The following is a 12,079-nucleotide window of genomic DNA, read 5'->3' on the forward strand; positions in this document are numbered from 1 at the left end:
GGGGTTTCACCGTGTTGACCAGGATGGTCTCGATCTCTTGACCTTGTGATCCACCCGCCTCGGCCTCCCAAAGTGCTGGGATTACAGGCTTGAGCCACCGCGCCCGGCTCATATCACTCTTCTAAAAGGTGTAACTGTGCAACTTTGTTCTGATTTCCAGGTATTTCTCATCCTTGTTTCACTTGGTATTTTCTCATCCTTATTTCACTTGGTATTTTCTCTTGCCACCATTGACAAAACAAGTGTTACATGTATTAATTAGAAAGCTAGAGTCTTTTTCTTTTTTTTTTATTACAGAGTCAACCATCTCTATTCTTTGAATGCTCAAAATAGATTTTTATATACTAAAGTCCCTTGGATTGACATTCAATTTCCTTTTTCCCTAATGGTTACTTCATTGTATGGTAGCCATCATGTTTGGCAGAACAAGCATTTACCTTAAGATCAAAACTACACAGGCCTGTTATTTTGTACAAATATGGCCCTGGGAAAGTCATACTGATTTGGATAATTTATCTTAAAAAAATGAAATAATTTCTACACCTCAGAATTGTTGTGAGACAAACTAAGACAATGTATGTAATATTTGAAACATAGCACAATGTAGAAATCTTTGGTATTCATAATTTAGTAACTTCTCATTCATTCATTTGTTCATCCATTTATGTATTTAAATATATACATTGAATTTTATATAATTTTCTTTTCACTCTAGTGTAAGCAGGTATTTGGGACCTTAATACTTCCTTGTCTTAGAAATTTTTGTTCAATGAAATATAAACAATTAAAAAGAGTGGTTTCTTTGTATTTTAATAGCCTATTTTATTAAAACTATTACGCTGTGAAAGAGAATAAAAATCAGAGAAGATATTTCCCAGAGACTAAAATAAAGTTGGCACTGGAGGGGAAATTTCATCCCTACATATCTGAGAGTAATAGGTTGGAAGATTGGTAAAACTCTGAAGAAAGGATTCTATTATACACCTAAAGAACTGGCACCCAGTGAGCTCTAACCGTTACTGACAAGTTCTAATCCTTAAAGGTAATTTTTAAAAATTAGAGGAACCCTTGTAGGCTGGAACAATGAGCAGTGTACCTTAATAAGCCTTAAAGAAAGATGGAATTTTGACACTGCATTGGACTATGAAAACATTATATACCTGAGAAGAGGAAGTCCCAGTAATGACTGAGAAAGTGTGTCCATAACTCAGAAAGATAAGGGGTTAGGCTTAGATTCAGTTATTAAAAAATAAATGTTAATTTCATTTTAAATATGCTATGTTTGTATTGTATATATTAATCAGTCAAAAACTATTTCTGAGTTTTTGACTGATTAATATATGTAGTACAACATAGCATATGTCCTACAACTCTAGGCCTGTATTTTTGTCTGCCTAAGCCTTCATTGGGCTAGGGTAATCAAGTGACATTACATCATCTGACTGCTTTTGAGGATCGCTTCTCCTGCATTCTACAATAAATTTCAGAATAAACTTCCAGTTTGGTGTACTTTTTGCTCTCGTTTAATTCTTAAACAAATATATTCCACAACCATATTATAGAATACTGTAATTCCATGCAACATAATCCTTTTGAAAACAACTTGATGACTGAAAATGCTTTACTTTTCTTTATTTTGTAATCTTTATTAGCTATTTAATCTCAGATAATTAACTTTTTAATTATTATTTCAATAGGTTTTGGGGGAACAGGTGGTGTTTGGTTACATGAAAAAGTACTTTAGTGGGGATTTCAGATATTTGGTGCACCCATCACCCAAGCAATGTACACTTTATCCAATGTATAGTCTCTTATCCCTCACTCCCCTTCCACACTTTCCCCCAAGTCCCCAAAGTCTATTGAATTATCCTTACGCTTTTGAGTCCTCATAGCTTAGCTCCTATTAGTAAGAACATACAATGTTTAGTTTTCCATTTCTGTGTTACTTTACTTGAATAATGGTCTATAAATTCATCCAGGTTGTGTGAATGCCATTAATTCATTCCTTTTTATGGCCGAGTAGTAATATTCCTTGGTGTATATATATACCACATTTTCTTTATCCACTCATTGATTAATGGGCATTTGAGCAGGTTCCACATTTTTGCAATTGTGAATTGTGCTGCTATATACATACCTGTGCAAGTATTTTCGTGTAATGACATCCTTTCCTCTGGATACATACCCAAGAGTGGGATTGCTGGATCAAATGATAGATATACTTTTAGTTGTTTAAGGAATCTCCACATTCTTTGGAGATTCCTTGGGTTGTGCTAGTTTACATTCATACAAGCAATGTAAAAGTGTTCCCTTTTCACTATATCGATGCAAATCTATGATTTTTTGATTTTTAAATTATGGCCATTGTTGCAGGAGTAAGATGGTATTGAATTGTGATTTTGATTTCCATTTCCCTGATTTTTAGAAAGATTGAGCAATTTTTCATACATTTGTTAGCTATTTGTATATCTTCTTTTGAGAATTGTCTATTCTTGTCCTTAGCTGATTTGTTTGTGTTCCTTGTAGATTCTGGATATTAGTATATGTAGAGGTTGTGAAGATTTTTCTCCAATGCATAGGTTGTGAAGTATAGGTTTGTCACATGCATAGATTGTGAAGGTTTTCTCTCATGCTATGGGTTGTCTGCTTATTCTGCTGATTGTTTATTTTGTGTCCAGACTAAAGTTTGTTTAAGTCCCAACAATTTATCTTTCTTTTTGTTGCATTTGCTTTTGGGCTCTTGGTGATTTAGTCTTTGCCTAAGCCAATGCATAAAATTTTTATGGTTTTGGGTTTTACATTTAAGTCTTTGATCCATCTTGAGTTGATTTTTGTATAAGGTGAGAGATGAGGTTCCAGTTTTACTCTTCTACATGTGGCTTGCCAATTATCCCAGCACCACTTGTTGAAGACGGTGTCCTTTCCCCATTTTGTTTTTGTTTGCTTTGTCAAAGATCATTTGGCTGTAGGTATTTGGCTTTATTCTGGGGTTTTCTATTCTGTTCCATGAGTCTACATGCCTATTTTCATACAGTACCATGCTGTTTTGGTGATCATGGCCTTATAGAATACTTTGAAGTTGGGTAATGTGATGCTTCTAGATTTGTTCATTTTGCTTAGTCTTGCTTTAGCTATGTGGTCTCTTTTTGGTTCTTTATAAATTTTAGGATTGTTGTTTCTTGTTCTGTGAAGAATGATGGTGGTATTTTGATGGGAATTTGTTGAATTTGTAGGTTGCTTTTGGTAATATGGTCATTTTTACAATATTGATTCTACCATCCATGATCATGGGATGTGTTTCCATTTGTTTATGTCATCTATGATTCCCCTCAGCAGTGTTTGTGGCTTTCCTTGCAGAGGTCTTTCACCTCCTTGGTTAGATGTATTCCCAGGTATCTTTTTTTGCAGCTATTGTAAAAGAGGTTGAGTTCTTGATTTGAGCCTCAGCTTGGATGCTGTTGGTGTATAGCAGAGATACTGATTTGGGTACATTTATTTTGTATTATAAAACTGCTGAATTCATTTGTTCAGTTCTAGGAGCTTTCCGAATGAGTATATATGGTTTTCTAGTTATACAATTATATCAAGGGCAAACAGTGACAGTTTGACTTCTTCTTTACTGATTTGAATGCCCTTTATTTTTTTCTCTTGTCTGATTGCACTGGCTGGGACTTCCAGTAATATGCTGAATATAAGTGGTGACAGTGGGCATCCTTGTCTTGTCCCAGTTTCTAGAGGAAATGTTTTCAACCTTTCCCCATTCAGCATAATGTTGACTCCAGGTCTGTCATAGATGGCTGTTATTACCTTAAGGTATATCCCTTCTATTTCCAATTTTGCTAAGGGCTCTAATCATAAAGGGATGCTGGATTTTCTCAAATGCTTTTTCTGCATCTATTGAGATGATCATGTGATTTTTAAAAACTCTGTTTCTGTTATGTATCATATTTATTGACATGCATATGTTAAAACCATCCCTGTATCCCTGGCATTAAACCCACTTAATCATGGTGGATTACCTTTTTGCTATGCTGTTGCATTTGATTAGCTGCTAGTATTTTGTTAAGGATTTTGGAATCTATGTTCATCAGAGATATTGGTCTACAGTTTCCTTTTTTTGTTATGTCCTTTCCTGTTTAGGGTATTAGGGTGATACTGGCTTTGTAGAATGATTTAGGGAGGATTCCCTCTCTGTCTATTTTTTAGAATAATCTCAGTAAGATTTGTACCAGACATTCTTTGGCTGTCTGATAGAATTCAGCTCTGAATCCACCTGGTCCTGCACTTTTTTGTGTTGGCATTTTTTTTTATTATCATCTGAATATTACTGCTTTTTATTGATCTGTTCAGAGTTTCCATATCTTCATAGTTTAATCTAGGAGGGTTGTATGTTTCCAGGAATTTATCCATTGACTCCAGATTTTCTAGCTTATATGCATAAAGATGTTCATAATAGCTTTCAACGATCTTTTGTATTTCTGTGGTATCAGCTGTAAAATCTATCATTTCATTTCATTTCTAATTGTGCATATGTGGATCTTCTTTTCTTGGCTAATCTCACTAATGATCTATCCATTTTATTTATCTTTTAAAAATACAAACTTTGTTTCATTTATCTTTTGCGTTGTTTCCATTTTATTTAGTTCTGCTCTGATCTTGGTTATTTCTTTTCTTCTGCTGGGTTTTGGTTTGGTTTATTTTTGTTTCTCTAGCTCCTTGAGGTGTGACATTACATTGTCAATTTGTGCTTTTTCAGACTTTTTGATATATGTATTTAATGCTATGAAATTTCCTCTTAGCACCACCTTTGCTGTTTCTCAGAGGTTTTGATAGGTTGTCACTCTTATTGTTCAGTTCAAAGAATTTTTAAATTTCCATCTTGATTTCATTATTGACCCAATGATCATTCAGGAACAGAATTTAATTTAATTTAATCTCCATATGTTCACATGATTTTGAGCGTTCCTTTTGGAGCTGATTTCCAAGTTTCTTCCACTGTGGTCTGATAAAGCACTTGATATAATTTGGATTTTCTTGAATTTATTGAGACTTATTTTGTGGCCTATCATATGATCTATCTTAGAAAATGTTCCATGTGCTGATGGATAGAATGTATATTCTGCAGTTATTGGGTAGAATGTTTTATAAATATCTGTTAAGTGCATTTGTGCTAAGGTATAGTTTAAGTCCATTGTTTCTTTGTTGACTTTCTGTCTTGATGTCCTATCTAGTGCTGTCAGTGGAGTATTGAAATACCCTACTAATATTGTGTTTCTGTCTCATTTCTTAGGTCTAATAGTAATTGCTTTATAAATTTGGGACCTCCAGTGTTAGGTGCATATATGATCAATTTAGGATAGTGATAGTTTCCTGTTGGACAAGTCCTTTTTAACATTATAGAAGTCCCAGTTTTTTAACTGCTGTTGCTTTAAAGTTTGTTTTGTCTGATATAATAACTACTCCGGCTCACTTCTAGTGTCCATTTGCATGCAATGTCTTTTTCCATCCCTTCACCTTAAGTTTATGTTTGTCTTTATGTGTCAGGTGAGTCTCTTGAAGACAGCAGATACTTGGTTGGTGAATTCTTATCCATTTATTTATTCTCTATCTTTTAATTGGTGCATTTAGGCCATTTACATTCAACATTAGTATTAAGGTGTGAGGTACTATTTTGTTGATTGTGTTATTTGTTGCCTGAATAACTTGGGTTTTTCTTTTTTTTTTTTTTCATTGTGTTATCGATTTACAGGTCCTGCAAGATTTATGCTTTAAGGAGGTTCTATTTTGGTATATTTTGAGGATTTGTTTCAAGAGTTAGAGCTCCTTTTAGCAGTTCTTGTAGTGCTGGCTTGTTAGTGGCAAATTCTCTCAGCATTTGTTTGGCTGAAAAAGGTTGTCTCTTTCCTTCATGTATGAAGCTTAGTTTCACTGGATGCAAAATTCTTGGCTGATAATTGTTTTGTTTAAGGAGACTAAAGATACAGCTCAATCACTCTAGTTTGTAAGGTTTCTGCTGAGAAATCTGCTGTTGATCTCATAGGTTTTCCTTTATAAGTTACCTACTGTTTTTGCCTCAGAGGTCTTAATATTCTTTCCTTCATCTTGACTTTAGATAACCTGATGACTATGTGCCTAGGTTATTATCTTTTTGTGATAAATTTCCCTGGTACTCTTTGTGCTTCTTCTATTTGGATGTCTAAATCTGTAGCAAGACCAGGGCAGGTTTCCTCAATTATTCCCTCAAATGTTTTCCAAACTTCTAGGTTTCTCTTCTTCCTCAGGAACACCAGTAATTCTTAGATTTGGTCACTTAACATAATCCCAAAACTCTTGGAGGGTCTTTCTGTTTTCTTTGTCATTGTTGGCTTGGATCAACTAGAAAGTCTTGTCTTTGAGCTCTGAATTCTTTCTTCTACTTGTTTGATTCTATTCCTGAGACTTTCCAGTGCATTTTGCATTTCTTGAAGTGTGTCCTTCCTTTCCAGAAGTTGTAATTTTTTAATTTATGTTATTTTTTATTGGAGACTTTTTCCATTTATATTCTTATCTTTTTAAAAAATTTCTTTAATTTGGATTTTATCTTTCTTTGGTGCTTCCTTGCTTAGCTTAATAATTGAACTTCTGAATTCTTTTTCTGACCACTCAAAGATTTTGTTTTGGTTTGGATCCCTTGCTGGTGAGCTAGTGTGATCTTTTGGGGGTGCTAAAGGACTTATATTATCTTAATTGTTTTTCTGGTTTCATCTTATTTGAGGGTGGACTATGTCAGAGGGAAAATCTGGGGCTCAAGTGCTGCTTTTCATAGTCTTTTGTCCCACAGGGTGCTCCTCTATGTCATGCTTTCCCTCTTCCCATAGGGATGGGGCTTCCTGAGAGCCAAAGTGCAGTGATTGTTATTTCCCTTCTGGGTCTGGCTACCCAGTGGAGCTACTGGGCTCTGGGCTGGTCCAGGGGAGTGTCTGCAAAGAATTATGTGACATGATGCATCTTCAGGCTTCTCAGTTGTGAATGCTAGCACCTGCTCTTGTGGAGGTAGAAAGGGAGTGAAGTGGACTCTGTGAGGGTCCTTGGTTATAGTTTTGTTTATTGTGCTCATTTTGTGTCTTATGGCCCCTGACCAGGTGGTGGTACTTTCAAGAGATCGCCAGCTGTGGTAGTACAGGGAGGACACAACCTTCCCCTAAGGTTGCCTGGATAAGTGTTCAGATTTCTCTGTTGGTGGACAGGGCCATAGAGTTTCCAAAAGACTCTGTCTTTTGTGTTGTGCTACCAGGGTGCTTAGAGAAAGACCATCAGGAGGGGGCAGGGTTAGGCAGGCCTGAGCTTAGACTTTCCTTGGTACGGCTGGCTGTGGCTGCTGTGGGGATGGGAGTACGATCCTCAGGTCAATAAAGTTATGTTCCCAGGATGATTATAGCTGCCCCTGCTACTTCATTTGTGTCCCCAGGGAAGTGGGGAAAAGCTGGCAGTGACAGGTCTCACCCAGCTCCAACATAGGCTGAAAGGCCAATCTCATTCCCACCATGCCCCCATCAACAGCACTGAGTTTATTTCCAGGCAGCTGGTGAGCAGCGCTCAGAACTTGCCCCAGGCTACAAGCCTCCTCCCTACTGATAGGGCAAGCAGAGCTTTCACATTTCCTGCTTCTCTCCCTGCCTCAGCTTCTGCTGGTGTCTGCACTCCTGGTTCACTCCCTCCCCAAGATCGTATCCAAGAAACTTCATATTTGGTCAAAATTGTTATGAAGTTCAGCTGGAAATTTGCTTTTTGCTGTGGTTTTTCCCCAATTCTACTGGCAGCCCTTCCAAGGACCGCTGTGAGACAAAGTCAGAGACAGTTTCCCTGGGGACCAAGAGAGCCCTCCAGGATCTTCCACAGCTTCTTCTACCCATGTATTTCACTCAGCACTCTAAATTTATCTCAGCTCCAGGTAAGGTCAAATCCTTCTCCCATGATCTGGACCTTCAGTTTCCCCAGGGAGGGTGTTTGTTAAGGGGCAGATGATTCCTGCTTCACACTTTGACAATTTGGGCACTCAGTTTTTCAGCTGTCTCCCAGAGCCAGCAACAGCAATCCACTTCCTTCAAAGGGTCTGTCAATTTTTTAGAAGAAAAATTAGAATACACAGCTGCATAAGTAGAATGATACTAACTTTCTGTTATGGAATTAGTGGCAGTGGTGAGTGTTGTGGGTTTGTTATATCAGGATATACAAGGATTGATATGGTTTATGTCCCCTCCAATATCAATGTTGAAACTTAATTTTCAATCCAACAGTTTTAAAAAGTACAGCCTTTGGGAGACTATTAGATCATAAAAGCAGAGCCCTCATCAGTGGATTAATGCTTTTATAAAATGGCTGGAGGAAACTAGCTAGGCACCCTTTTGCCCTTTCAACATTTTGCCTTCTGAGGACAGAGTAACAAGGTATCTTCTTGGAAGCACAGAGACTAGGCCTTTATCAGACATTTAACTTGCTAGCACTGTGAACTTGGACTTCCAGTCTTCAAAACTGTTAGATAATAAATTTCTGTTTTTTATAAATTGCCTAGTGTCAGGTATTTTGTTATAGCGTCATGGGCTAAGGATAGATAGATGAGAGATCTGAAATTCACTAAAATTATGCAAATGGTTTCTATGAATAGGAAGATTATGATTAAATTCTTTTGTAATTTATAATTTTTAAATTTTCAGCAATGAACATGTATTACATTTTATAATCAAGCAAAAACAATAAATGTTATTTTTGCAATTCCCTTCTGACATGTTTTTGTGCTATCTCCCTCTAGTTGTCAAGGAGCAATTGGTTGCCAAATACCAGGAAATTAACAGCAATTATCACCAGCTGGCCAGCTGCTAGTAGTAGTCACTGGACTGTAATCCACCAAGCATGAAATAGAAAACCTTGAAGGAATAAAGTGGATGATTAATCAAACTTGAAATATCAACTTCCTGGGAGAGCATATATCAAGATGGATTACTCACTGAACATTAGACATCATTCCTGAGAATCCCGTAATGACCTCAGCAGCATCAGTCCTTTAAAATGGACTGCCGAAGTCCTCCTGAGAAATTGGAAGTTTTATTTATTTGAAATAACTTTGAAAATTCTAGCTGAAAATGAAATATCTTATTGGCTAGGTGGTGACAATTATACACACACACACATACACAATTCTTTTGAGATAGGGTTTCCCTCTGTCATCCAGGCTTGAATGCAGTGGCACAATCATAGCGGACTGCAGCCTCTACCTCCTGAGTTCAAGTAATCCTCCCACCTCAGCCTCCTGAGTAACTGGGACAACAGGCATATCCCACCACACCTGGCTAATTTTTTGTAAAGACAGGGTTTTATTATGTTGGCCAGGCTGACCTCAACCTCCTGAGTTCAAGTGATCTACCTGCCTCAGTCTGCCAAAATGCTGGGATTACAGGCATGAACAACTATGCCCAGCCAACAGTATCTTTATATGAGCTATTTTTTATTTAATCATAATTGGATTCAAGTAAACAAGAGATAGCACATGGCTTTATCATGTTAGTGAACATATGATCCTTCTCTAAATTTTCTACAATCCAGGCGATAAACTGACATATATGTTAATTGACAACATGAGAGCATCTATGTTCATTGCGTGGTTTTAGGAAGATGAGGTAAATTGCACTCAACCTCTTTTCTCAAATTCTGATCAATTAAACACATATAAGATGTAAAACAGGCAGAAAATCCAAATCAAGGAGAGCAGTTCTATTTGTGAGCAAGTAGGCCTCCTTTCTACTCACTCAAAATTAGACAGACTTAGCAACCTTTCTAAAGGTAGCCTTATATTGCCCTTTTCAGAAGCTGCCACTGAAAAACTACCATCAGCATCACCTGAGAATTTTTTTTAAAGATGCAAATTTATAGTCCTGTTCTAGACCTGCCAAATCAAATCTCTGTGGAGGGTGCCCAGCTATCTGTTTTAAGAACATCTCTAGGGAATTTGGACTCACATTGAAGTTTAAAAATCATTACATGTTTAGAGGGGGAGAGGGAGAGGAGGAGCTAAGCTATGTAAGCATATTTCTTTTTTCTCAATTCATTCCACGTTTGTGGAGAGAAGCAAGGAGAAACAGGAGAAAGGGTAGGACGGATATATGATTGAAACTTCCTCCAGAAAGAAGGAACTATCAAAAATGGAACAGAAGCATCCACCTACTCATCTTTTTCAGCTATTGGTTCTCTTAACACATTGAGCTCAAACATTAAGCCTATCGTTAAATCAAAGCTTACCTGTCCCCTTTGATGTGAACTACAAAAGAATCATGATAATTCTGCTGTCTCTTTCAAGAGGCCATCCCTACCCCTTACCAGACTTTCTTTGTCTTAGTACCTTCCTGGGACCATTGGTGGACACACCAGACTTTGTTTCTTGAAATTTTTAAAATGACTTTGAATACCAATTAGTAAAATTTGTTGAGAAAATTTTGAGACTTATGACTGGCCTTTCCAAAATGAAAAGTTTAGGGCTGTTACTGATAATTATGAAATGTACAGGGCTATTTACAGAATGCTTTTAATGACGAGGAAAAAAAATCTTTATACTTATCTTCAGAATTTTAGGGAACTTAGTTCAGAGGCTTTATCTAAAAGTCCCACAGCCTAACATACAAATCAAGTTTCAAGAATCTGATTTCAGCTTGAAGAATTCCAGCTAATGAATTACTTGGCCAGGCAACTACTCTTTTTTTCTTTTAATTAACCCAGAGAAATTGTCTATGGTACAAAATACTTTTAATAGTCTGATAATTCATGTAATGAATGAAATTGTAAAACCTGGAGTTGTTTACAAAACTGTATAAAACTGTGCCTTCCCAACCAAAAACAAAGCCCAGGTCCAGATGGGTTCACGGCCAAATTCTACCAGACATACAAAGAGGAGCTGGTACCACTCCTTCTGAAACTATTCCAAACAATACAAAAAGAGGGAATCCTTCCCAAATCATTTTATGAGACCAACATCATCCAGATACCAAAACCTGGCAGAGACTCAACAAAAAAAGAAAACTTCAGGCCAATATACATGATGACAATAGTTGCAAAAATCTTCAATAAAATACTGGCAAACCAATTGCAACAGCACATCAAAAAGCTTATTCATCACAATCAAGTAGGCTTCATCCCAGGGATGCAAGTCTTGTTCAACATACGCAAATCTATAAACGTAATTTACCACATAAACAAACCAAAGACAAAAACCACATGATTATCTCAATAGATGCAGATAAGGCCTTTGACAAAATTCAACAGCCCTTTATGCTAAAAACTCTCAATAAACTAGGTATTGATGGAACGTATCTCAAAATAATAAAAGCTATTTATGACAAACCTACAACCAATATCATACTGAATGGGCAAAAACTGGAAGCATTCCCTTTGAAATCTGGCACTAGACAAGGATGCCCTCTCTCACTGCTCCTATTCAGTATGGTATTGGAAGTTCGAGCCAGAGCAATCAGGCAAGAAAAAGACATAAAGTGTATTCGATTAGGGAAGGAGGAAGTCAAATTGTCTCTATTTGCAGACGACATGATTGTATATTTAGAGGACCCTATCATCTCAGCCCAAAATCTCCTGAAACTAATAAGCAACTTCAGCAAAGTCTCAGGATACAAAATCAACGTGCAAAAATCACAAGCATTCCTATACACCAATAACAGACTTAAAGAAAGCCAAACCAAGAACAAACTGCCATTCACAATTGCTACTAAGAGAATAAAATACCTAGGATATAAGTAAAAAAGGATGAAGACGACCTCTTCAAGGAGCACTACAAACTACTGTTCAATGAAATAAGAGAGGACACAAACAGATGGAGAAACATTCCATGCTCATGGTCAGGAAGAATCAATATTGTGAAAATGGATATGAACAGACATTTTTCAAAATAAGACATATATGAGGCCAAGAACCATACGAAAAAATGCTCATCATCACTGGTAATTAGAGAAATGCAAATCAAAACAACATTGAGATACCATCTCATACCAGTTAGAATGGCAATCATTAAAAAATCTGGAGACAACAGATGCTGGAGAGG

At 36.7% G+C, this 12,079-nt stretch overlaps 1 long non-coding RNA gene across 1 annotated transcript in view; it reads left to right on the forward strand.

Annotated features, from left to right (window-relative positions):
- Nucleotides 1-12,079, forward strand: part of LOC108314571 — a 21,942-nt gene that overhangs the window by 5,072 nt on the left and 4,791 nt on the right. The gene's annotated exons all lie outside the window — the stretch shown is intronic.

The sequence above is a fragment of the Cebus imitator genome, unplaced genomic scaffold (genome assembly GCF_001604975.1).
Source record: "Cebus imitator isolate Cc_AM_T3 unplaced genomic scaffold, Cebus_imitator-1.0 Scaffold156, whole genome shotgun sequence".
NCBI classification, from domain to species: Eukaryota; Metazoa; Chordata; class Mammalia; order Primates; family Cebidae; genus Cebus; species Cebus imitator.